We start from the raw sequence: 24,608 nt of genomic DNA, 5'->3' as shown, positions 1-24,608 counted from the left end.
ACAAAAGTTCCAAGTAGTTTCGATGCTCTGGTATTACAAATGCAAATTCCGTCTGTTTTTAACGTCTTAAATTGAAAGAGCAGTCACAAATTGCTCCGTTTTCACTCCTTGTCGACAATCATACAGCACCTGAGGTAACAAACACATCTCGAGCCCCATTGTGCACTCCATTATTCATGCCAACTCAGTGCCTCGCTCTTTACTACTGTGTACCAATCTTGTCGTCCAACTGCAAAACACTAGGCCACAACAAGTTTCCGCGTCTCCATTGCACTGCGCATACTACAAAACGCTCCCCAAACTTCGCACTCACCCACGCAGCCGACTTTTCCGACTTTCCACGACGCTCACGCTAGTGACAGCATTATTTATAGTTCGACGTCGCGCCAAAGCGAATGAGCACATTTCGCCTACGGCTTAGGCCGCCCTCCTAGTGTGGCTGCTAGGTGTCTGCAGGCAGCGAGGGTCTGCTAGCTTCCTGTGTTCGCACCTATGTCACCTGTGCTTGCTTGTCAGAGACAGACTATCGCAAAACATACAACTCACTCCATGAATTGATTGCTACGGCATCTGTTATCAGCAGTCACAACTAGCAACACCAGTAGCAGCCAACTGCACGCAAAGAATAGGAATGTGCAGTGGGATTTACGTGAACTCGGCGCAAGGCAGATCTTTCCGACATAGGCTTGAGAATCTTACGGGAACACTTGTACTGTTTCTAAATAAAGTGTAGGCGTGGGAGGAGGGTGCTTCCCGCGCACTAATAACAGCACGCTTGCCAATGGTGGATGCTAATCATTCGCTTGTTTCTTCCTAGACACATCTGCAGGCTGAGAATTATTCCACTTACATGGCAAGGTGCGCATGTAGGAGTGTTAAAAATTCTGGAGGCACTGGGTATTGATCCCAGTACCTCTCGCATACTAAGCGAGCGATCTACCATCTGAGCTACGCCCGCCCCCCAGGAAGACTTATGGTGCTACATACAGCCATATAGACGACACAGACCCTTGCACTCCCATTATTCAGCAGACAAACACTACTCTCTATGTATCCGTTAGGGTGTCTTTCAGGTTTCGTGCATTCTGTATCGAATCGTAGTTGGCCACAATGAAAGTGGCACGTATAACGTTGAAAATAGGGTTCGGACACCGCTCTGGGTATGACGAACGTGTTGTCCACCCTCTAGACTTCAATGAGGTTAAGCCGTGATACCTAAGACAGATCTGCACTCGATGACACCTCGATAACAGCCGGTCCCCACACTTACATCTTGCTCTCCTTACGTCAGTATACATCATATCAGTCTGTGACGCTGGCTTTGCAACATCTTGCGTGCCTTTAGGTTCGCCGCGACCGACACTTACCATGCACTGACCACAAAAAATGGAAGCGCCGCGGTTTGAACCCTGCACCTTTCACATGCGAAGCGAACGCTCTACCAACTGAGCTACGCCACATGCACGACCAAACTGCGCTATTCCCCATTCTTTGCGACTCTGATGCGCACGGACACGATGGTTGGTTGGTTTGTAGCGGTGAAGGGAGCAGAGTACAAAGGCGCGGACACGTTCATATACACAAAAGTTCCAAGTAGTTACGATGCTCTGGTATTACAAATGCAAATTCCGTCTGTTTTTAACGTCTTAAATTGAAAGAGCAGTCACAAATTGCTCCGTTTTCACTCCTTGTCCACAATCATACAGCACCTGAGGTAACAAACACATCTCAAGCCCCATTGTGCACTCCATTATTCATGCCAACTCAGTGCCTCGCTCTTTACTACTGTGTACTAATCTTGTCGTCCAATTGCAAAACAATGGGCCACAACAATGTTCCGCGTCTCCATTGCACTGTGCATACTACAAAACGCTCCCCAAACTTGGCACTCACCCACGCAGCTGACTTTTCCGACTTTCCACGACGCTCACGCTAGTGACAGCATTATTTATAGTTCGACGTCGCGCCATAGCGAATGAGCACATTTCGCCTACGGCTTAGGCCGCCCTCCTAGTGTGGCTGCTCGGTGTCTGCAGGCAGCGAGGGTCTGCTAGCTTCCTGTGTTCGCACCTATGTCACCTGTGCTTGCTTGTCAGAGACAGACTATCGCAAAACATACAACTCACTCCATGAATTGATTGCTACGGCATCTGTTATCAGCAGTCACAACTAGCAACACTAGTAGCAGCCGACTGCACGCAAAGAATAGGAATGTGCAGTGGGATTTACGTGAACTCGGCGCAAGACAGATCTTTCCGACATAGGCTTGAGAATCTTACGGGAACACTTGTACTGTTTCTAAATTAAGTGTAGGTGTGGGAGGAGGGTGCTTCCCGCCCACTAATAACAGCACGCTTGCCAATGGTGGATGCTAATCCTTCGCTTGTATCTTCCTAGACACATCTGCAGGCTGAGAATTATTCCACTTACATGGCAAGGTGCGCATGTAGGAGTGTTAAAAATTCTGGCGGCACTGGGTATTGATCCCAGTACCTCTCGCATACTAAGCGAGCGCTCTACCATCTGAGCTACGCCCGCCCCCGCCGAAGACTAATGGTGCTACTTACAGCCATATAGACGACACAGACCCTTGCACTCCCATTATTCAGCAGACAAACACTACTCTCTATGTATCTGTTAGGGTGTCTTTCAGGTTTCGTGCATTCTGTATCGAATCGTAGTTGGCCACAATGAAAGTGGCACGTATAACGTTGAAAATAGAGTTCGGACACAGCTCTGGGTAAGACGGACGTGTTGTCCACCCTCTAGACTTCAATGAGGTTAAGCCGTGATACCTAAGACAGATCTGCACTCGATGACACCTCGATAACAGCCGGTCCCCACACTTACATCTTGCTCTCCTTACGTCAGTATACATCATATCAGTCTGTGACGCTGGCTTTGCAACATCTTGCGTGCCTTTAGGTTCGCCGCGACCAACACTTACCATGCACTGACCACAAAAAATTGAGGCGCCGCGGTTTGAACCCTGCACCTTTCACATGCCAAGCGAACGCTCTACCAACTGAGCTACGCCACATGCACGACCAAACTGCGCTATTCCCCATTCTTTGCGAGTCTGATGCGCACGGACACGATGGTTGGTTGGTTTGTAGCGGTGAAGGGAGCAGAGTACAAAGGCGCGGACACGTTCATATACACAAAAGTTCCAAGTAGTTACGATGCTCTGGTATTACAAATGCAAATTCCGTCTGTTTTTAACGTCTTAAATTGAAAGAGCCGTCACAAATTGCTCCGTTTTCACTCCTTGTCCACAATCATACAGCACCTGAGGTAACAAACACATCTTGAGCCCCATTGTGCACCCCATTATTCATGCCAACTCCGTGCCTCGCTCTTTACTACTGTGTACTAATCTTGTCGTCCAACTGCAAAACACTGGGCCACAACAATGTTCCGCGTCTCCATTGCACTGTGCATACTACAAAACGCTCCCCAAACTTGGCACTCACCCACGCAGCCGACTTTTCCGACTTTCCACGACGCTCACGCTAGTGACAGCATTATTTATAGTTCGACGTCGCGCCATAGCGAATGAGCACATTTCGCCTAAGGCTTAGGCCGCCCTCCTAGTGTGGCTGCTCGGTGTCTGCAGGCAGCGAGGGTCTGCTAGCTTCCTGTGTTCGCACCTATGTCACCTGTGCTTGCTTGTCAGAGACAGACTATCGCAAAACATACAACTCACTCCATGAATTGATTGCTACGGCATCTGTTATCGGCAGTCACAACTAGCAACACCAGTAGCAGCCGACTGCACGCAAAGAATAGGAATGTGTAGTGGGATTTACGTGAACTCGGCGCAAGGCAGATCTTTCCGACATAGGCTTGAGAATCTTACGGGAACACTTGTACTGTTTCTAAATAAAGTGTAGGCGTGGGAGGAGGGTGCTTCCCGCGCACTAATAACAGCACGCTTGCCAATGGTGGATGCTAATCATTCGCTTGCTTCTTCCTAGACACATCTTCAGGCTGAGAATTATTCCACTTACATGGCAAGGTGCGCATGTAGTAGTGTTAAAAATTCTGGAGGCACTGGGTATTGATCCCAGTACCTCTCGCTTGCGAAGCGAGCGCTCTAGCATCTGAGCTACGCCCGCCCCCCACGAAGACAAATGGTGCTACATACAGCCATAGAGACGACACAGACCCTTGCACTCCCATTATTCAGCAGACAAACACTACTCTCTATGTATCCGTTAGGGTGTCTTTCAGGTTTCGTGCATTCTGTATCGAATCGTAGTTGGCCACAATGAAAGTGGCACGTATAACGTTGAAAATAGAGTTCGGACACCGCTCTGAGTAAGACGAACGTGTTGTCCACCCTCTAGACTTCAATGAGGTTAAGCCGTGATACCTAAGACAGATCTGCACTCGATGACACCTCGATAACAGCCGGTCCCCACACTTACATCTTCCTCTCCTTACGTCAGTATACATCATATCAGTCTGTGACGCTGGCTTTGCAACATCTTGCGTGCCTTTAGGTTCGCCGCGACCAACACTTACCATGCACTGACCACAAAACATGGAAGCGCCGCGGTTTGAACCCTGCACCTTTCACATGCGAAGCGAACGCTCTACCAACTGAGCTACGCCACATGCACGACCAAACTGCGCTATTCCCCATTCTTTGCGACTCTGATGCGCACGGACACGATGGTTGGTTGGTTTGTAGCGGTGAAGGGAGCAGAGTACAAAGGCGCGGACACGTTCATATACACAAAAGTTCCAAGTAATTACGATGCTCTGGTATTACAAATGCAAATTCCGTCTGTTTTTAACGTCTTAAATTGAAAGAGCCGTCACAAATTGCTCCGTTTTCACTCCTTGTCCACAATCATACAGCACCTGAGGTAACAAACACATCGAGCCCCATTGTGCACTCCATTATTCATGCCAACTCAGTGCCTCGCTCTTTACTACTGTGTACTAATCTTGTCGTCCAACTGCAAAACACTGGGCCACAACAATTTTCCGCGTCTCCATTGCACTGGGCATACTACAAAACGCTCCCCAAACTTGGCACTCACCCACGCAGCCGACTTTTCCGACTTTCCACGACGCTCACGCTAGTGACAGCATTATTTATAGTTCGAGGTCGCGCCATAGCGAATGAGCACATTTCGCCTACGGCTTAGGCCGCCCTCCTAGTGTGGCTGCTCGGTGTCTGCAGGCAGCGAGGGTCTGCTAGCTTCCTGTGTTCGCACCTATGTCACCTGTGCTTGCTTGTCAGAGACAGACTATCGCAAAACATACAACTCACTCCATGAATTGATTGCTACGGCATCTGTTATCAGCAGTCACAACTAGCAACACCAGTAGCAGCCGACTGCACGCAAAGAATAGGAATGTGCAGTGGGATTTACGTGAACTCGGCGCAAGGCAGATCTTTCCGACATAGGCTTGAGAATCTTACGGGAACACTTGTACTGTTTCTAAATAAAGTGTAGGCGTGGGAGGAGGGTGCTTCCCGCGCACTAATAACAGCACGCTTGCCAATTGTGGATGCTAATCATTCGCTTGTATCTTCCTAGACACATCTGCAGGCTGAGAATTATTCCACTTGCATGGCAAGGTGCGCATGTAGGTGTGTTAAAAATTCTTTAGGCACTGGGTATTGATCCCAGTACCTCTCGCTTACTAAGCGAGCGCTCTACCATCTGAGCTACGCCCGCCCCCCCGAAGACTAATGGTGCTACATACAGCCATATAGACGACACAGACCCTTGCACTCCCATTATTCAGCAGACAAACACTACTCTCTATGTATCCGTTAGGGTGTCATTCAGGTTTCGTGCATTCTGTATCGAATCGTAGTTGGCCACAATGAAAGTGGCACGTATAACGTTGAAAATAGAGTTCGGACACCGCTCTGAGTAAGACGAACGTGTTGTCCACCCTCTAGACTTCAATGAGTTTAAGCCGTGATACCTAAGACAGATCTGCACTCGATGACACCTCGATAACAGCCGGTCCCCACACTTACATCTTGCTCTCCTTTCGTCAGTATACATCATATCAGTCTGTGACGCTGGCTTTGCAACATCTTGCGTGCCTTTAGGTTCGCTGCGACCAACACTTACCATGCACTGACCTCAAAAAATGGAGGCGCCGCAGCTTGAACCCTGCACCTTTCACATGAGAAGCGAACGCTCTACCAACTGAGCTACGCCACATGCACGACCAAACTGCGCTATTCTCCATTCTTTGCGACTCTGATGCGCACGGACACGATGGTTGGTTGGTTTGTAGCGGTGAAGGGAGCAGAGTACAAAGGCGCGGACACGTTCATATACACAAAAGTTCCAAGTAGATTCGAAGCTCTGGTATTACAAATGCAAATTCCGACTGTTTTTAACGTCTTAAATTGAAAGAGCCGTCACAAATTGCTCCGTTTTCACTCCTTGTCGACAATCATACAGCACCTGAGGTAACAAACACATCTCGAGCCCCATTGTGCACTCCATTATTCATGCCAACTCAGTGCCTCGCTCTTTAATACTGTGTACCAATCTTGTCGTCCAACTGCAAAACACTGGGCCACAACAAGTTTCCGCGTCTCCATTGCACTGCGCATACTACAAAACGCTCCCCAAACTTGGCACTCATCCACGCAGCCGACTTTTCCGACTTTCCACGACGCTCACGCTAGTGACAGCATTATTTATAGTTCGACGTCGCGCCAAAGCGTATGAGCACATTTCGCCTACGGCTTAGGCCGCCCTCCTAGTGTGGCTGCTCGGTGTCTGCAGGCAGCGAGGGTCTGCAAGCTTCCTGTGTTCGCACCTATGTCACCTGTGCTTGCTTGTCAGAGACAGACTATCGCAAAACATACAACTCACTCCATGAATTGATTGCTACGGCATCTGTTATCAGCAGTCACAACTAGCAACACCAGTAGCAGCCGACTGCACGCAAAGAATAGGAATGTGCAGTGGGATTTACGTGAACTCGGCGCAAGGCAGATCTTTCCGACATAGGCTTGAGAATCTTACGGGAACACTTGTACTGTTTCTAAATTAAGTGTAGGCGTGGGAGGAGGGTGCTTCCCGCGCACTAATAACAGCACGCTTGCCAATTGTGGATGCTAATCATTCGCTTGTATCTTCCTAGACACATCTGCTGGCTGTGAATTATTCCACTTGCATGGCAAGGTGCGCATGTAGGTGTGTTAAAAATTCTGGAGGCACTGGGTATTGATCCCAGTACCTGTCGCATACTAAGCGAGCGCTGTACCATCTGAGCTACGCCCGCCCCCCCGAAGACTAATGGTGCTACATACAGCCATATAGACGACACAGACCCTTGCACTCCCATTATTCAGCAGACAAACACTACTCTCTATGTATCCGTTAGGGTGTCTTTCAGGTTTCGTGCATTCTGTATCGAATCGTAGTTGGCCACTATGAAAGTGGCACGTATAACGTTGAAAATAGAGTTCGGACACCGCTCTGAGTAAGACGAACGTGTTGTCCACCCTCTAGACTTCAATGAGGTTAAGCCGTGATACCTAAGACAGATCTGCACTCGATGACACCTCGATAACAGCCGGTCCCCACACTTCTATCTTGCTCTCCTTACGTCAGTATACATCATATCAGTCTGTGACGCTGGCTTTGCAACATCTTGCGTGCCTTTATGTTCGCCGCGACCAACACTTACCATGCACTGACCACAAAAAATGGAGGCGCCGCGGCTTGAACCCTGCACCTTTCACATGAGAAGCGACCGCTCTAACAACTGAGCTACGCCACATTCACGACCAAACTGCGCTATTCCCCATTCTTTGCGACTCTGATGCGCACGGACACGATGGTTGGTTGGTTTGTAGCAGTGAAGGGAGCAGAGTACAAAGGCGCGGACACGTTCATATACACAAAAGTTCCAAGTAGTTTCGATGCTCTGGTATTACAAATGCAAATTCCGTCTGTTTTTAACGTCTTAAATTGAAAGAGCCGTCACAAATTGCTCCGTTTTCACTCCTTGTCGACAATCATACAGCACCTGAGGTAACAAACACATCTCGAGCCCCATTGTGCAATCCATTATTCATGCCAACTCAGTGCCTCGCTCTTTACTACTGTGTACCAATCTTGTCGTCCAACTGCAAAACACTGGGCCACAACAAGTTTCCGCGTCTCCATTGCACTGCGCATACTACAAAACGCTCCCCAAACTTGGCACTCACCCACGTAGCCGACTTTTCCGACTTTCTACGACGCTCACGCAACGCTCACGCTAGTGACAGCATTATTTATATTTCGACGTCGCACCAAAGCGAATGAGCACATTTCGCCTACGGCTTAGGCCGCCCTCCTAGTGTGGCTGCTCGGTGTCTGCAGGCAGTGAGGGTCTGCTAGCTTCCTGTGTTCGCACCTATGTCACCTGTGCTTGCTTGTCAGAGACAGACTATCGCAAAACATACAACTCACTCCATGAATTGATTGCTACGGCATCTGTTATCAGCAGTCATAACTAGCAACACCAGTAGCAGCCGGCTGCACGCAAAGAATAAGAATGTGCAGTGGGATTTACGTGAACTCGGCGCAAGGCAGATCTTTCCGACATAGGCTTGAGAATCTTACGGGAACACTTGTACTGTTTCTAAATAAAGTGTAGGCGTGGGAGGAGGGTGCTTCCCGCGCACTAATAACAGCACGCTTGCCAGTTGTGGATGCTAATCATTCGCTTGTATCTTCGTAGACACGTCTGCAGGCTGTGAATTATTCCACTTGCATGGCAAGGTGCGCATGTAGGTGTGTTAAAAATTCTGGAGGCACTGGGTATTGATCCCAGTACCTCTCGCATTCTAAGCGAGCACTCTACCATCTGAGCTACGCCCGCCCCCCCGAAGACTAATGGTGCTACATACAGACATATAGACGACACAGACCCTGGCATTCCCATTATTCAGCAGACAAACACTACTCTCTATGTATCCGTTAGGGTGTCTTTCAGGTTTCGTGCATTCTGTATCGAATCGTAGTTGGCCACAATGAAAGTGGCACGTATAACGTTGAAAATAGAGTTCGGACACCGCTCTGAGTAAGACGAAAGTGTTGTCCACCCTCTAGACTTCAATGAGGTTAAGCCGTGATACCTAAGACAGATCTGCACTCGATGACACCCGGTCTCCACACTTACATCTTGCTCTCCTTACGTCAGTATACATCATATCAGTCTGTGACGCTGGCTTTGCAACATCTTGCGTGCCTTTAGGTTCGCCGCGACCAACACTTACCATGTACTGACCACAAAAAATGGAGGCGCCGCGGCTTGAACCCTGCACCTTTCACATGCGAAGCGAACGCTCTACTAACTGGGCTACGCCACATGCACGACCAAACTGCGCTATTCCCCATTCTTTGCGACTCTGATGCGCACGGACACGATGGTTGGTTGGTTTGTAGAGGTGAAGGGAGCAGAGTACAAAGGCGCGGACACGTTCATATACACAAAAGTTCCAAGTAGTTTCGATGCTCAGGTATTACTAATGAAAATTCCGTCTGTTTTTAACGTCTTAAATTGAAAGAGGCGTCACAAATTGCTCCGTTTTCACTCCTTGTCGACAATCATACAGCACCTGAGGTAACAAACACATCTCGAGCCCCCTTGTGAACTCCATTATTCATGCCAACTCAGTGCCTCGCACTTTACTACTGTGTACCAATCTTGTCGTCCAACTGCAAAACACTGGGCCACAACAAGTTTCCGTGTCTCCATTGCACTGCGCATACTACGAAACGCTCCCCAAACTTGGCACTCACCCACGCAGCTGACTTTTCCGACATTCCACGTCGCTCACGCTAGTGACAGCATTATTTATAGTTCGACGTCGCGCCAAAGCGAATGAGCACATTTCGCCTACGGCTTAGGCCGCCCTCCTAGTGTGGCTGCTCGGTGTCTGCAGGCAGCGAGGGTCTGCAAGCTTCCTGTGTTCGCACCTATGTCACCTGTGCTTGCTTGTCAGAGACAGACTATCGCAAAACATACAACTCACTCCATGAATTGATTGCTACGGCATCTGTTATCAGCAGTCACAACTAGCAACACCAGTAGCAGCCGACTGCACGCAAAGAATAGGAATGTGCAGTGGGATTTACGTGAACTCGGCGCAAGGCAGATCTTTCCGACATAGGCTTGAGAATCTTACGGGAATACTTGTACTGTTTCTAAATTAAGTGTAGGCGTGGGAGGAGGGTGCTTCCCGCGCACTAATAACAGCACGCTTGCCAATTGTGGATGCTAATCATTCGCTTGTATCTTCCTAGACACATCTGGAGACTGAGAATTATTCCACTTGCATGGCAAGGTGCGCATGTAGGTGTGTTAAAAATTCTGGAGGCACTGGGTATTGATCCCAGTACCTCTCGCATACTAAGCGAGCGCTCTACCATCTGATCTACGTCCGCCCCCCCCCCCCCCCCCTCCGAAGACTAATGGTGCTACATACAGCCATATTGACGACACAGATTCTTGCACTCCCATTATTCAGCAGACAAACACTACTCTCTATGTATCCGTTAGGGTGTCTTTCAGGTTTCGTGCATTCTGTATCGAATCGTAGTTGGCCACAATGAAAGTGGCACGTATAACGTTGAAAATAGAGTTCGGACACCGCTCTGAGTAAGATGAACGTGTTGCCCACCCTCTAGACTTCAATGAGGTTAAGCCGTGGTACCTAAGACAGATCTGCACTCGATGACACCTCGATAACAGCCGGTCCCCACACTTACATCTTGCTCTCCTTACGTCAGTATACATCACATCAGTCTGTGACGCTGACTTTGCAACATCTTGCGTGCCTTTAGGTTCGCCGCGACCAACACTTACCAAGCACTCACCACAAAAAATGGAGGCGCAGCGGCTTGAACCCTGCACCTTTCACATGCGAAGCGAACGCTTTACCAACTGAGCTACGCCACATGCACGACCAAACTGCGCTATTCCCCATTCTTTGCGACTCTGATGCGCACGGACACGATGGTTGGTTGGTTTGTAGCGGTGAAGGGAGCAGAGTACAAAGGCGCGGACACGTTCATATACACAAAAGTTCAAAGTAGTTTCGATGCTCTGGTATTACAAATGCAAATTCCGTCTTTTTTTAACGTCTTAAATTGAAAGAGCCGTCACAAATTGCTCCGTTTTCACTCCTTGTCCACAATCATACAGCACCTGAGGTAACAAACACATCTCGAGCCCCATTGTGCACTCCATTATTCATGCCAACTCAGTGCCTCGCTCTTTAATACTGTGTACCAATCTTGTCGTCCAACTGCAAAACACTGGGCCACAACAAGTTTCCGCGTCTCCATTGCACTGCGCATACTACAAACCGCTCCCCAAACTTGGCACTCACCCACGCAGCCGACTTTTCCGACTTTCCACGACGCTCACGCTAGTGACAGCAATATTTATAGTTCGACGTCGCGCCAAAGCGAATGAGCACATTTCGCCTACGGCTTAGGCCGCCCTCCTAGTGTGGCTGCTCGGTGTCTGCAGGCAGCGAGGGTCTGCTAGCTTCCTGTGTTCGCACCTATGTCACCTGTGCTTGCGTGTCAGAGACAGACTATCGCAAAACATACAACTCACTCCATGAATTGATTGCTACGGCATCTGTTATCAGCAGTCACAACTAGCAACACCAGTAGCAGCCGACTGCACGCAAAGAATAGGAATGTGCAGTGGGATTTATGTGAACTCGGCGCAAGGCAGATCTTTCCGACATAGGCTTGAGAATCTTACGGGAACACTTGTACTGTTTCTAAATTGAGTGTAGGCGTGGGAGGAGGGTGCTTCCCGCGCACTAATAACAGCATGCTTGCCAATTGTGGATGCTAATCATTCGCTTGTATCTTCCTAGACACATCTGCTGGCTGTGAATTATTCCACTTGCATGGCAAGGTGCGCATGTAGGTGTGTTAAAAATTCTGGAGGGACTGGGTATTGATCCCAGTACCTCTCGCATACTAAGCGAGCGCTCTACCATCTGAGCTACGCCCGCCCAGCGCGAAGACTAATGGTGCTACATACAGCCATATAGACGACACGGACCCTTGCACTCCCATTATTCAGCATACAAACACTACTCTCTACGTATCCGTTAGGGTGTCTTTCAGGTTTCGTGCATTCTGTATCGAATCGTAGTTGGCCACAATGAAAGTGGCACGTATAACGTTGAAAATAGAGTTCGGACACCGCTCTGAGTAAGACGAACGTGTTGTCCACCCTCTAGACTTCAATGAGGTTAAGCCGTGATACCTAAAACAGATCTGCACTCGATGACACCTCGATAACAGCCGGTCCCCACACTTACATCTTGCTCTCCTTACGTCAGTATACATCATATCAGTCTGTGACGCTGGCTTTGCAACATCTTGCGTGCCTTTAGGTTCGTCGCTACCACCACTTACCATGCACTGACCACAAAAAATGGAGGCGCCGCGGCTTGAACCCTGCACCTTTCACATGCGAAGCGAAAGCTCTACCAACTGAGCTACGCCACATGCACGACCAAACTGCGCTATTCCCCATTCTTTGCGACTCTGATGCGCACGGACACGATGGTTGGTTGGTTTGTAGCGGTGAAGGGAGCAGACTACAAAGGCGCGGACACGTTCATATACACAAAAGTTCCAAGTAGTTTCGATGCTCTGGTATTACAAATGCAAATTCCGTCTGTTTTTAACGTCTTAAATTGAAAGAGCTGTCACAAATTGCTCCGTTTTCACTCCTTGTCGACAATCATACAGCACCTGAGGTAACAAACACATCTCGAGCCCCATTGTGCACTCCATTATTCATGCCAACTCAGTGCCTCGCTCTTTACTGCTGTGTACCAATCTTGTCGTCCAACTGCAAAACACTGGGCCACAATAAGTTTCCGCGTTTCCATTGCACTGCGCATACTACAAAACGCTCCCCAGACTTGGCACTCACCCACGCAGCCGACTTTTCCGACTTTCCACGACGCTCACGCAACGCTCACGCTAGTGACAGCATTTTTTATAGTTCGACGTCGCTCCAAAGCGAATGAGCACATTTCGCCTACGGCTTAGGCCGCCCTCCTAGTGTGGCTGCTCGGTGTCTGCAGGCAGCGAGGGTCTGCTAGCTTCCTGTGTTCGCACCTATGTCACCTGTGCTTGCTTGTCACAGACAGACTATCGCAAAACATACAACTCACTCCATGAATTGATTGCTACGGCATCTGTTATCAGCAGTCACAACTAGCAACACCAGTAGCAGCCGACTGCACGCAAAGAATAGGAATGTGCAGTGGGATTTACGTGAACTCGGCGCAAGGCAGATCTTTCCGACATAGGCTTGAGAATCTTACGGGAACACTTGTACTGTTTCTAAATTGAGTGTAGGCGTGGGAGGACGGTGCTTGCGGCGCACTAATAACAGCACGCCTGCCAATTGTGGATGCTAATCATTCGCTTGTATGTTCCTAGACACATCTGCAGGCTGAGAATTATTCCACTTGCATGGCAAGGTGCGCATGTAGGTGTGTTAAAAAATCTGGAGGCACTGGGTATTGATCCCAGTACCTGTCGCATACTAAGCGAGCGCTCTACCATCTGAGCTACGCCCGCCCCCCGGAAGACTAACGGTGCTACATATAGCCATATAGACGACATAGACCCTTGCACTCCCATTATTCAGCAGACAAACACTACTCTCTATGTATCCGTTAGGGTGTCTTTCAGGTTTCGTGCATTCTGTATCGAATCGTAGTTGGCCACAATGAAAGTGGCACGTATAACGTTGAAAATAGAGTTCGGACACCGCTCTGAGTAAGACGAACGTGTTGTCCACCCTCTAGACTTCAATGAGGTTAAGCCGTGATACCTAAGACAGATCTGCACTCGATGACACCTCGATAACAGCCGGTCCCCACACTTACATCTTGCTCTCCTTACGTCAGTATACATCATATCAGTCTGTGACGCTGGCTTTGCAACATCTTGCGTGCCTTTAGGTTCGCCGCGACCAACACTTACCATGCACTGACCACAAAAAATGGAGGCGCCGCGGCTTCAACCCTGCACCTTTCACATGCGAAGCGAACGCTCTACAAACTGAGCTACGCCCCATGGACGACCAAACTGCGCTAATCCCCATTCTTTGCGACTCTGATGCGCACGGACACGATGGTTGGTTGGTTTGTAGCGGTGAAGGGAGCAGAGTACAAAGGCGCGGACACGTTCATATACACAAAAGTTCCAAGTAGTTTCGATGCTCTGGTATTACAAATGCAAATTCCGTCTGTTTTTAACGTCTTAAATTGAAAGAGCCGTCACAAATTGCTCCGTTTTCACTCCTTGTCGACAATCATACAGCACCTGAGGTAACAAACACATCTCGAGCCCCAATGTGCACTCCATTATTCATGCCAACTCAGTGCCTCGCTCTTTACTACTGTGTACCAATCTTGTCGTTCAACTGCAAAACACTGGGCCACAACAAGTTTCCGCGTCTCCATTGCACTGCGCATACTACAAAACGCTCCCCAAACTTGCCACTCACCCACGCAGCCGACTTTTCCGACTTTCCACGACGCTCACGCTAGTGACAACATTATTTATAGTTCGACGTCGCGCCAAAGCGAATGAGCACATTTCGCCTACGGCTTAGGCCGCCCTCCTAGTGTGGCTGCTCGGTGTCTGCAGGCAGCGACGGTCTGCTAGCTTCCTGTGTTCGCACCTATGTCACCTGTGCTTGCTTGTCAGAGACAGACTATCGCAAAACATACAACTCACTCCATGAATTGATTGCTACGGCATCTGTTATCAGCAGTCACAACTAGCAACACCAGTAGCAGCCGACTGCACGCAAAGAATAGGAATGTGCAGTGGGATTTACGTGAACTCGGCGCAAGGCAGATCTTTCCGACATAGGCTTGAGAATCTTACGGGAACACTTGTACTGTTTCTAAATTGAGTGTAGGCGTGGGAGGAGGGTGCTTGCCGCGCACTAATAACAGCACGCCTGCTAATTGTGGATGCTAATCATTCGCTTGTATGTTCCTAGAGACATCTGCAGGCTGAGAATTATTCCACTTGCATGGCAAGGTGCGCATGTAGGTGTGTTAAAAAATCTGGAGGCACTGGGTATTGATCCCAGTACCTGTCGCATACTAAGCGAGCGCTCTACCATCTGAGCTACGCCCGCCCCCCCGAAGACTAATGGTGCTACATATAGCCATATAGACGACATAGACCCTTGCACTCCCATTATTCAGCAGACAAACACTACTCTCTATGTATCCGTTAGGGTGTCTTTCAGGTTTCGTGCATTCTGTATCGAATCGTAGTTGGCCACAATGAAAGTGGCACGTATAACGTTGAAAATAGAGTTCGGACACCGCTCTGAGTAAGATGAACGTGTTGTCCACCCTCTAGACTTCAATGAAGTTAAGCCGTGATACCTAAAACAGATCTGCACTCGATGACACCTCGATAACAGCCGGTACCCACACTTACATCTTGCTCTCCTTACGTCAGTATACATCATATCAGTCTGTGACGCTGGCTTTGCAACATCTTGCGTGCCTTTAGGTTCGCCGCGACCAACACTTACCAAGCACTGACCACAAAAAATGGAGGTGCCGCGGCTTGAACCCTGCACCTTTCACATGCGAAGGGAACGCCTTACCAACTGAGTTACGCCACATGCACGACCAAACTGCGCTATTCCCCATTCTTTGCGACTCTGATGCGCACGGACACGATGGTTGGTTGGTTTGTAGCGGTGAAGGGAGCAGAGTACAAAGGCGCGGACACGTTCATATACACAAAAGTTCCAAGTAGATTCGATGCTCTGGTATTACAAATGCAAATTCCGTCTGTTTTTAACGTCTTAAATTGAAAGAGCCGTCACAAATTGCTCCGTTTTCACTGCTTGTCGACAATCATACAGCACCTGAGGTAACAAACACATCTCGAGCCCCATTGTGCACTCCATTATTCATGCCAACTCAGTGCCTCGCTCTTTACTACTGTGTACCAATCTTGTCGTCCAGCTGCAAAACACTGGGCCACAACAAGTTTCCGCGTTTCCATTGCACTGCGCATACTATAAAACGCTCCCCAAACTTGGCACTCACCCACGCAGCCGTCTTTTCAGACTTTCCACGACGCTCACGCTAGTGACAGCATTATTTATAGTTCGACGTCGCGCCAAAGCGAATGAGCACATTTCGCCTACGGCTTAGGCCGCCCTCCTAGTGTGGCTGCTCGGTGTCTGCAGGCAGCGAGGGTCTGCAAGCTTCCTGTGTTCGCACCTATGTCACCTGTGCTTGCTTGTCAGAGACAGACTATCGCAAAACATACAACTGACTCCATGAATTGATTGCTACGGCATCTGTTATCAGCAGTCACAACTAGCAACACCAGTAGCAGCCGACTGCACGCAAAGAATAGGAATGTGCAGTGGGATTTACGTGAACTCGGCGCAAGGCAGATCTTTCCGACATAGGCTTGAGAATCTTACGGGAACACTTGTACAGTTTCTAAATTAAGTGTAGGCGTGGGAGGAGTGTGCTTCCCGCGCACAAATAACAGCACGCTTGCCAATTGTGGATGCTAATCATTCGCCTGTATCTTCCTAGACACATCTGCTGGCTGTGAATTATTCCACTTGCATGGCAAGGTGCGCATGTAGGTGTGTTAATAATTCTGGAGGCACTGGGTATTGATGCCAGTACCTCTCGCATACTAAGCGAGCGCTCTACCATCTGAGCTACGCCCGCCCCCCCCCCCCCCCCAACCGAAAGACTAATGGTGCTACATACAGCCATATAGACGACGCAGACCCTTGCACTTCCATTATTCAGCAGACAAACACTACTCTCTATGTATCCGTTAGGGTGTCTTTCAGGTTTCGTGCATTCTGTATCGAATCGTAGTTGGCCACAATGAAAGTGGCACGTATAATTTTGAAAATAGAGTTCGGACACCGCTCTGAGTAAGACGAACGTGTTGTCCACCCTCTAGACTTCAATGAGTTTAAGCCGTGATACCTAAGACAGATCTGCACTCGATGACACCTCGATAACAGCCGGTCCCCACACTTACATCTTGCTCTCCTTACGTCAGTATACATCATATCAGTCTGTGACGCTGGCTTTGCAACATCTTGCGTGCCTTTAGGTTCGCCGCGACCAACACTTACCATGCACTGACCACAAAAAAAAAAAGGCGCCGCGGCTTGAACCCTGCACCTTTCACATGTAAAGCAAACGCTCTACCAACTGAGCTACGCCACATGCACGACCAAACTGCGCTATTCCCCATTCTTTGCTACTCTGATGCGCACGGACACGATGGTTGGTTGGTTTGTAGCGGTGAAGGGAGCAGAGTACAAAGGCGCGGACACGTTCATATACACAAAAGTTCCAAGTAGTTTCGATGTTCTGGTATTACAAATGCAAATTCCGTCTGTTTTTAACGTCTTAAACTGAAAGAGCCGTCACAAATTGCTCAGTTTTCACTCCTTGTCGACAATCATACAGCACCTGAGGTAACAAACAAATCTCGAGCCCCATTGTGCACTCCATTATTCATGCCAACTCAGTGCCTCGCTCTTTACTACTATGTACCAATCTTGTCGTCCAACTGCAAAACACTGGGCCACAACAAGTTTCCGCGTCTCCATTGCACTGCGCATACTACAAAACGCTCCCCAAACTTGGCACTCACTCACGCAGAAGACTTTTCCGACTTTCCACGACGCTCACGCAACCCTCACGCTAGTGACAGCATTATTTATAGTTCGACGTCGCGCCAAAGCGAATGAGCACATTTCGCCTACGGCTTAGGCCGCCCTCCTAGTGTGGCTGCTCGGTGTCTGCAGGCAGCGAGAGTCTGCAAGCTTCCTGTGTTCGCACCTATGTCACCTGTGCTTGCTTGTCACAGACAGACTATCGCAAAACATACAACTCACTCCATGAATTGATTGCTACGGCATCTGTTATCAGCAGTCACAACTAGCAACACCAGTAGCAGCCGACTGCACGCAAAGAATAGGAATGTGCAGTGGGATTTACGTGAACTCGGCGCAAGGCAGATCTTTCCGACATAGGCTTGAGAATCTTACGGGAACACTTGTACTGTTTCTAAATAAAGTGTAGGCGTGGGAGGAGGGTGCTTCCCGCGCACTAATAACAGCACGCTTGCCAATTGTGAATGCTAATCATTCGCTTGTATCTTCCTAGACACATCTGCTGGCTGTGAATTATTCCACTTGCATGGCAAGGTGAGCATGTAGGTGTGTTAAAAATTCTGGAGGCACTGGGTATTGATCCCAGTACCTGTCGCATACTAAGCGAGCGCTCTACCATCTGAGCTACGCCCGCCCCCCCGAAGACTAATGGTGCTACATATAGCCATATAGACGACATAGACCCTTGCAATCCCATTATTCAGCAGACAAACACTACTCTCTATGTATCCGTTAGGGTGTCTTTCAGGTTTCGTGCATTCTGTATCGAATCGTAGTTGGCCACAATGAAAGTGGCACGTATAACGTTGAAAATAGAGTTCGGACACCGCTCTGAGTAAGATGAACGTGTTGTCCACCCTATAGACTTCAATGAAGTTAAGCCGTGATACCTAAAACAGATCTGCACTCGATGACACCTCGATAACAGCCGGTACCCACACTTACATCTTGCTCTCCTTACGTCAGTATACATCATATCAGTCTGTGACGCTGGCTTTGCAACATCTTGCGTGCCTTTAGGTTCGCCGCGACCAACACTTACCAAGCACTGACCACAAAAAATGGAGGCGCCGCGGCTTCAACCCTGCACCTTTCACATGCGAAGGGAACGCCTTACCAACTGAGCTACGTTACATGCACGACCAAACTGCGCTATTCCCCATTCTTTGCGACTCTGATGCGCACGGACACGATGGTTGGTTGGTTTGTAGCGGTGAAGGGAGCAGAGTACAAAGGCGCGGACACGTTCATATACACAAAAGTTCCAAGTAGTTTCGATGCTCTGGTATTACAAATGCAAATTCCGTCTGTTTTTAACGTCTTAAATTGAAAGAGCCGTCACAAATTGCTCCGTTTTCACTCCTTGTCGACAATCATACAGCACCTGAGGTAACAAACACATCTCGAGCCCCATTGTGCACTCCATTATTCATGCCAACTCAGTGCCTCGCTCTTTACTACTGTGTACCAATCTTGTCGTCCAACTGCAAAACACTGGGCCACAATAAGTTTCCGCGTTTCCATTGCACTGCGCATACTACAAATCGCTCCCCAAACTTGGCACTCACCCACGCAGCCGACTTTTCCGACCTTCCACGACGCTCACGCAACGCTCGCGCTAGTGACAGCATTATTTATAGTTCGACGTCGCGCCAAAGCGAATGACCACATTTCGCCTACGGCTTAGGCCGCCCTCCTAGTGTGGCTGCTCGGTGTCTGCAGGCAGCGAGGGTCTGCAAGCTTCCTGTGTTCGCACCAATGTCACCTGTGCTTGCTTGTCAGAGACAGACTATCGCAAAACATACAACTGACTCCATGAATTGATTGCTACGGCATCTGTTATCAGCAGTCACAACTAGCAACACCAGTAGCAGCCGACTGCACGCAAAGAATAGGAATGTGCAGTGGGATTTACGTGAACTCGGCGCAAGGCAGATCTTTCCGACATAGGCTTGAGAATCTTACGGGAACACTTGTACTGTTTCTAAATAAAGTGTAGGCGTGGGAGGAGGGTGCTTCCCGCGCACTAATAACAGCACGCTTGCCAATTGTGGATGCTAATCATTCGCTTGTGTCTTTCTAGACACATCTGCTGGCTGTGAATTATTCCACTTGCATGGCAAGGTGCGCATGTAGGTGTGTTAAAAATTCTGGAGGCACTGGGTATTGATCCCAGTACCTCTCGCATACTAAGCGAGCGCTCTACCATCTGAGCTACGCCCGCCCCCCGAAGACTAATGGTGCTACATACAGCCATATAGACGACACAGACCCTTGCACTCCCATTATTCAGCAGACAAACTCTACTCTCTATGTATCCGTTAGGGTGTCTTTCAGGTTTCGTGCATTCTGTATCGAATCGTAGTTGGCCACAATGAAAGTGGCGCGTATAACGTTGCAAATAGAGTTCGGACACCGCTCTGAGTAAGACGAACGTGTTGTCCACCCTCTAGACTTCAATGGGGTTAAGCCGTGGTACCTAAGACAGATCTGCACTCGATGACACCTCGATAACAGCCGGTCCCCACACTTACATCTTGCTCTCCTTACGTCAGTATACATCATATCAGTCTGTGACGCTGGCTTTGCAACATCTTGCGTGCCTTTAGGTTCGTCGCGACCAACACGTACAATGCACTGACCACAAAAAATTGAGGCGCCGCGGCTTGAACCCTGCACCTTTCACATGCGAAGCGAACGCTCTACCAACTGAGCTACGCCCCAGGCACGACCAAACTGCGCTATTCCCCATTCTTTGCGACTCTGATGCTCACGGACACGATGGTTGGTTGGTTTGTAGCGGTGAAGGGAGCAGAGTACAAAGGCGCGGACACGTTCATATACACAAAAGTTCCAAGTAGTTTCGATGCTCTGGTATTACAAATGCAAATTCCGTCTGTTTTTAACGTCTTAAATTGAAAGAGCCGTCACAAATTGCTCCGTTTTCACTCCTTGTCGACAAAAATACAGCACCTGAGGTAACAAACACATCTCGAGCCCCATTGTGCACTCCATTATTCATGCCAACTCAGTGCCTCGCTCTTTACTACTGTGTACCAATCTTGTCGTCCAACTGCAAAACACTGGGCCACAACAAGTTTCCGCGTCTCCATTGCACTGCGCATAATACAAAACGCAACTCAAACTTGGCACTCACCCACGCAGCCGACTTTCCGACTTTCCACGACGCTCACGCTAGTGACAGCATTATTTATAGTTCGACGTCGCGCCAAAGCGAATGAGCACATTTCGCCTACGGCTTAGGCCGCCCTCCTAGTGTGGCTGCTCTGTGTCTGCAGGCAGCGAGGGTCTGCTAGCTTCCTGTGTTCGCACCTATGTCACCTGTGCTTGCTTTTCAGAGACAGACTATCGCAAAACATACAACTCACTCCATGAATTGATTTCTACGGCATCTGTTATCAGCAGTCACAACTAGCAACACCAGTAGCAGCCGACTGCACGCAAAGAATAGGAATGTGCAGTGGGATTTACATGAACTCGGCGCAAGGCAGATCTTTCCGACATAGGCTTGAGAATCTTACGGGAACACTTGTACTGTTTCTAAATAAAGTGTAGGCGTGGGAGGAGGGTGCTTCCCGCGCACTAATAACAGCACGCTTGCCAATTGTGGATGCTAATCATTCGCTTGTATCTTCCTAGACACATCTGCAGGCTGAGAATTATTCCACTTGCATGGCAAGGTGCGCATGTAGGTGTGTTAAAAACTCTGGAGGCACTGGGTATTGATCCCAGTACCTCTCGCATACTAAGTGAGCGATCTACCATCTGAGCTACGCCCGCCCCCCACGAAGACTACTGGTGCTACATACAGCCATATAGACGACACAGACCCTTGCACTCCCATTATTCAGCAGACAAACTCTACTCTCTATGTATCCGTTAGGGTGTCTTTCAGGTTTCGTGCATTCTGTATCGAATCGTAGTTGGCCACAATGAAAGTGGCACGTATATCGTCGAAAATAGAGTTCGGACACCGCTCTGAGTAAGACGAACGTGTTGTCCACCCTCTAGACTTCAATGAGGTTAAGCCGTGATACCTAAGACAGATCTGCACTCGATGACACCTCGATAACAACCGGTCCCCACACTTACATCTTGCTCTCCTTACGTCAGTATACATCATATCAGTCTGTGACGCTGCCTTTACAACATCTTGCGTGCCTTTAGGTTCGCCGCGACCAACACTTACAATGCACTGACCACAAAAAATGGAGGCGCCGCGGCTTGAACCCTGCACCTTTCACATGCGAAGCGAACGCTCTACCAACTGAGCTACGCCCCAGGCACGACCAAACTGCGCTATTCCCCATTCTTTGTGACTCTGATGCGCACGGACACGATGGTTGGTTGGTTTGTAGCGGTGAAGGGAGCAGAGTACAAAGGCGCGGACACGTTCATATACACAAAAGTTCCAAGTAGTTTCGATGCTCTGGTATTACAAATGCTAATTCCGTCTGTTTTTAACGTCTTAAATTGAAAGAGCCGTCACAAATTGCTCCGTTTTCACTCCTTGTCGACAATCATACAGCACCTGAGGTAACAAACACATCTCGAGCCCCATTGTGCACTCCATTATTCATGCCAACTCAGTGCCTCGCTCTTTACTACTGTGTACCAATCTTGTCGTCCAACTGCAAAACACTGGGCCACAACAAGTTTCCGCGTCTCCATTGCACTGCGCATACTACAAAACGCTCCCCAAACTTGGCACTCACCCACGCAGCCGACTTTTCCGACTTTCCACGACGCTCACGCTTGTGACAGCATTATTTATAGTTCGACGTCGCGCCAAAGCGAATGAGCACATTTCGCCTACGGCTTAGGCCGCCCTCCTAGTGTGGCTGCTCGGTGTCTGCAGGCAGCGAGGGTCTGCAAGCTTCCTGTGTTCGCACCAATGTCACCTGTGCTTGCTTGTCACAGACAGACTATCGCAAAACATACAACTCACTCCATGAATTGATTTCTACGGCATCTGTTATCAGCAGTCACAACTAGCAACACCAGTAGCAGCCGACTGCACGCAAAGAATAGGAATGTGCAGTGGGATTTACGTGAACTCGGCGCAAGGCAGATCTTTCCGACATGGGCTTGAGAATCTTACGGGAACACTTGTACTGTTTCTAAATTAAGTGTAGGCGTGGGAGGAGGGTGCTTCCCGCGCACTAATAACAGCACGCTTGCCAATTGTGGATGCTAATCATTCGCTTGTATCTTCCTAGACACATCTGCTGGCTGTGAATTATTCAACTTGCATGGCAAGATGCGCATGTAAGTGTGTAAAAAATTCTGGAGGCACTGGGTATTGATCCCAGTACCTCTCGCATACTAAGCGAGCGCTCTACCATCTGAGCTACGACCGCCCCCCCGAAGACAAATGGTGCTACATACAGCCATATAGACGACACAGACCCTTGCACTCCCATTATTCAGCAGACAAACTCTACTCTCTATGTATCCGTTAGGGTGTCTTTCAGGTTTCGTGCATTCTGTATCGAATCGTAGTTGGCCACAATGAAAGTGGCACGTATAACGTTGAAAATAGAGTTCGGACACCGCTCTGAGTACGTCGAACGTGTTGTCCACCCTACAGACTTCAATGAGGTTAAGCCGTGATACCTAAGACAGATCTGCACTCGATGACACCTCGATAACAGCCGGTCCCCACACTTACATCTTGCTCTCCTTACGTCAGTATACATCATATCAGTCTGTGACGCTGGCTTTGCAACATCTTGCGAGCCTTTAGGTTGGCCGCGACCAACACTTACAATGCACTGACCACAAAAAATGGAGGCGCCGCGGCTTGAACCCTGCACCTTTCACATGCGAAGCGAACGCTCTACCAACTGAGCTACGCCCCAGGCACGACCAAACTGCGCTATTCCCCATTCTTTGTGACTCTGATGCGCACGGACACGATGGTTGGTTGGTTTGTAGCGGTGAAGGGAGCAGAGTACAAAGGCGCGGACACGTTCATATACACAAAAGTTCCAAGTAGTTTCGATGCTCTGGTATTACAAATGCTAATTCCGTCTGTTTTTAACGTCTTAAATTGAAAGAGCCGTCACAAATTGCTCCGTTTTCACTCCTTGTCGACAATCATACAGCACCTGAGGTAACAAACACATCTCGAGCCCCATTGTGCACTCCATTATTCATGCCAACTTAGTGCCTCGCTCTTTACTACTGTGTACCAATCTTGTCGTCCAACTGCAAAACACTGGGCCACAACAAGTTTCCGCGTCTCCATTGCACTGCGCATACTACAAAACTCAACCCAAACTTGGCACTCACCCACGCAGCCGACTTTTCCGACTTTCCACGACGCTCACGCAACGCTCACGCTAGTGACAGCATTATTTATAGTTCGACGTCGCGCCAAAGCGAATGAGCACATTTCGCCTACGGCTTAGGCCGCCCTCATAGTGTGGCTGCTCGGTGTCTGCAGGCAGCGAGGGTCTGCTAGCTTCCTGTGTTCGCACCTATGTCACCTGTCCTTGCTTGTCAGAGACAGACTATCGCAAAACATACAACTCACTCCATGAATTGATTGCTACGGCATCTGTTATCAGCAGTCACAACTAGCAACACCAGTAGCAGCCGACTGCACGCAAAGAATAGGAATGTGCAGTGGGACTTACATGAACTCGGCGCAAGGCAGATCTTTCCGACATAGGCTTGAGAATCTTACGGGAACACTTGTACTGTTTCTAAATAAAGTGTAGGCGTGGGAGGAGGGTGCTTCCCGCGCACTAATAACTGCACGCTTGCCAATTGTGGATGCTAACCATTCGCTTGTATCTTCCTAGACACATCTGCTGGCTGTGAATTATTCCACTTGC

At 49.0% G+C, this 24,608-nt stretch overlaps 2 non-coding genes across 2 annotated transcripts; both read right to left on the bottom strand.

The window, feature by feature from the left end:
- Positions 1–2,465: 2,465 nt before the first annotated feature.
- Positions 2,466–2,539, bottom strand: Trnat-agu (transfer RNA threonine (anticodon AGU)). The gene has a single exon. It is a non-coding gene; the product is annotated as a tRNA-Thr (tRNA).
- A 17,857-nt stretch (positions 2,540–20,396) lies between these two features.
- On the bottom strand, positions 20,397–20,469 carry Trnaa-cgc (transfer RNA alanine (anticodon CGC)). The gene has a single exon. It is a non-coding gene; the product is annotated as a tRNA-Ala (tRNA).
- Positions 20,470–24,608: the final 4,139 nt, after the last annotated feature.

Source organism: Schistocerca gregaria, chromosome 3 (assembly GCF_023897955.1).
Source record: "Schistocerca gregaria isolate iqSchGreg1 chromosome 3, iqSchGreg1.2, whole genome shotgun sequence".
Classification (NCBI taxonomy): domain Eukaryota; kingdom Metazoa; phylum Arthropoda; class Insecta; order Orthoptera; family Acrididae; genus Schistocerca; species Schistocerca gregaria.
This window is presented reverse-complemented; position numbering and strand designations above follow the sequence as displayed.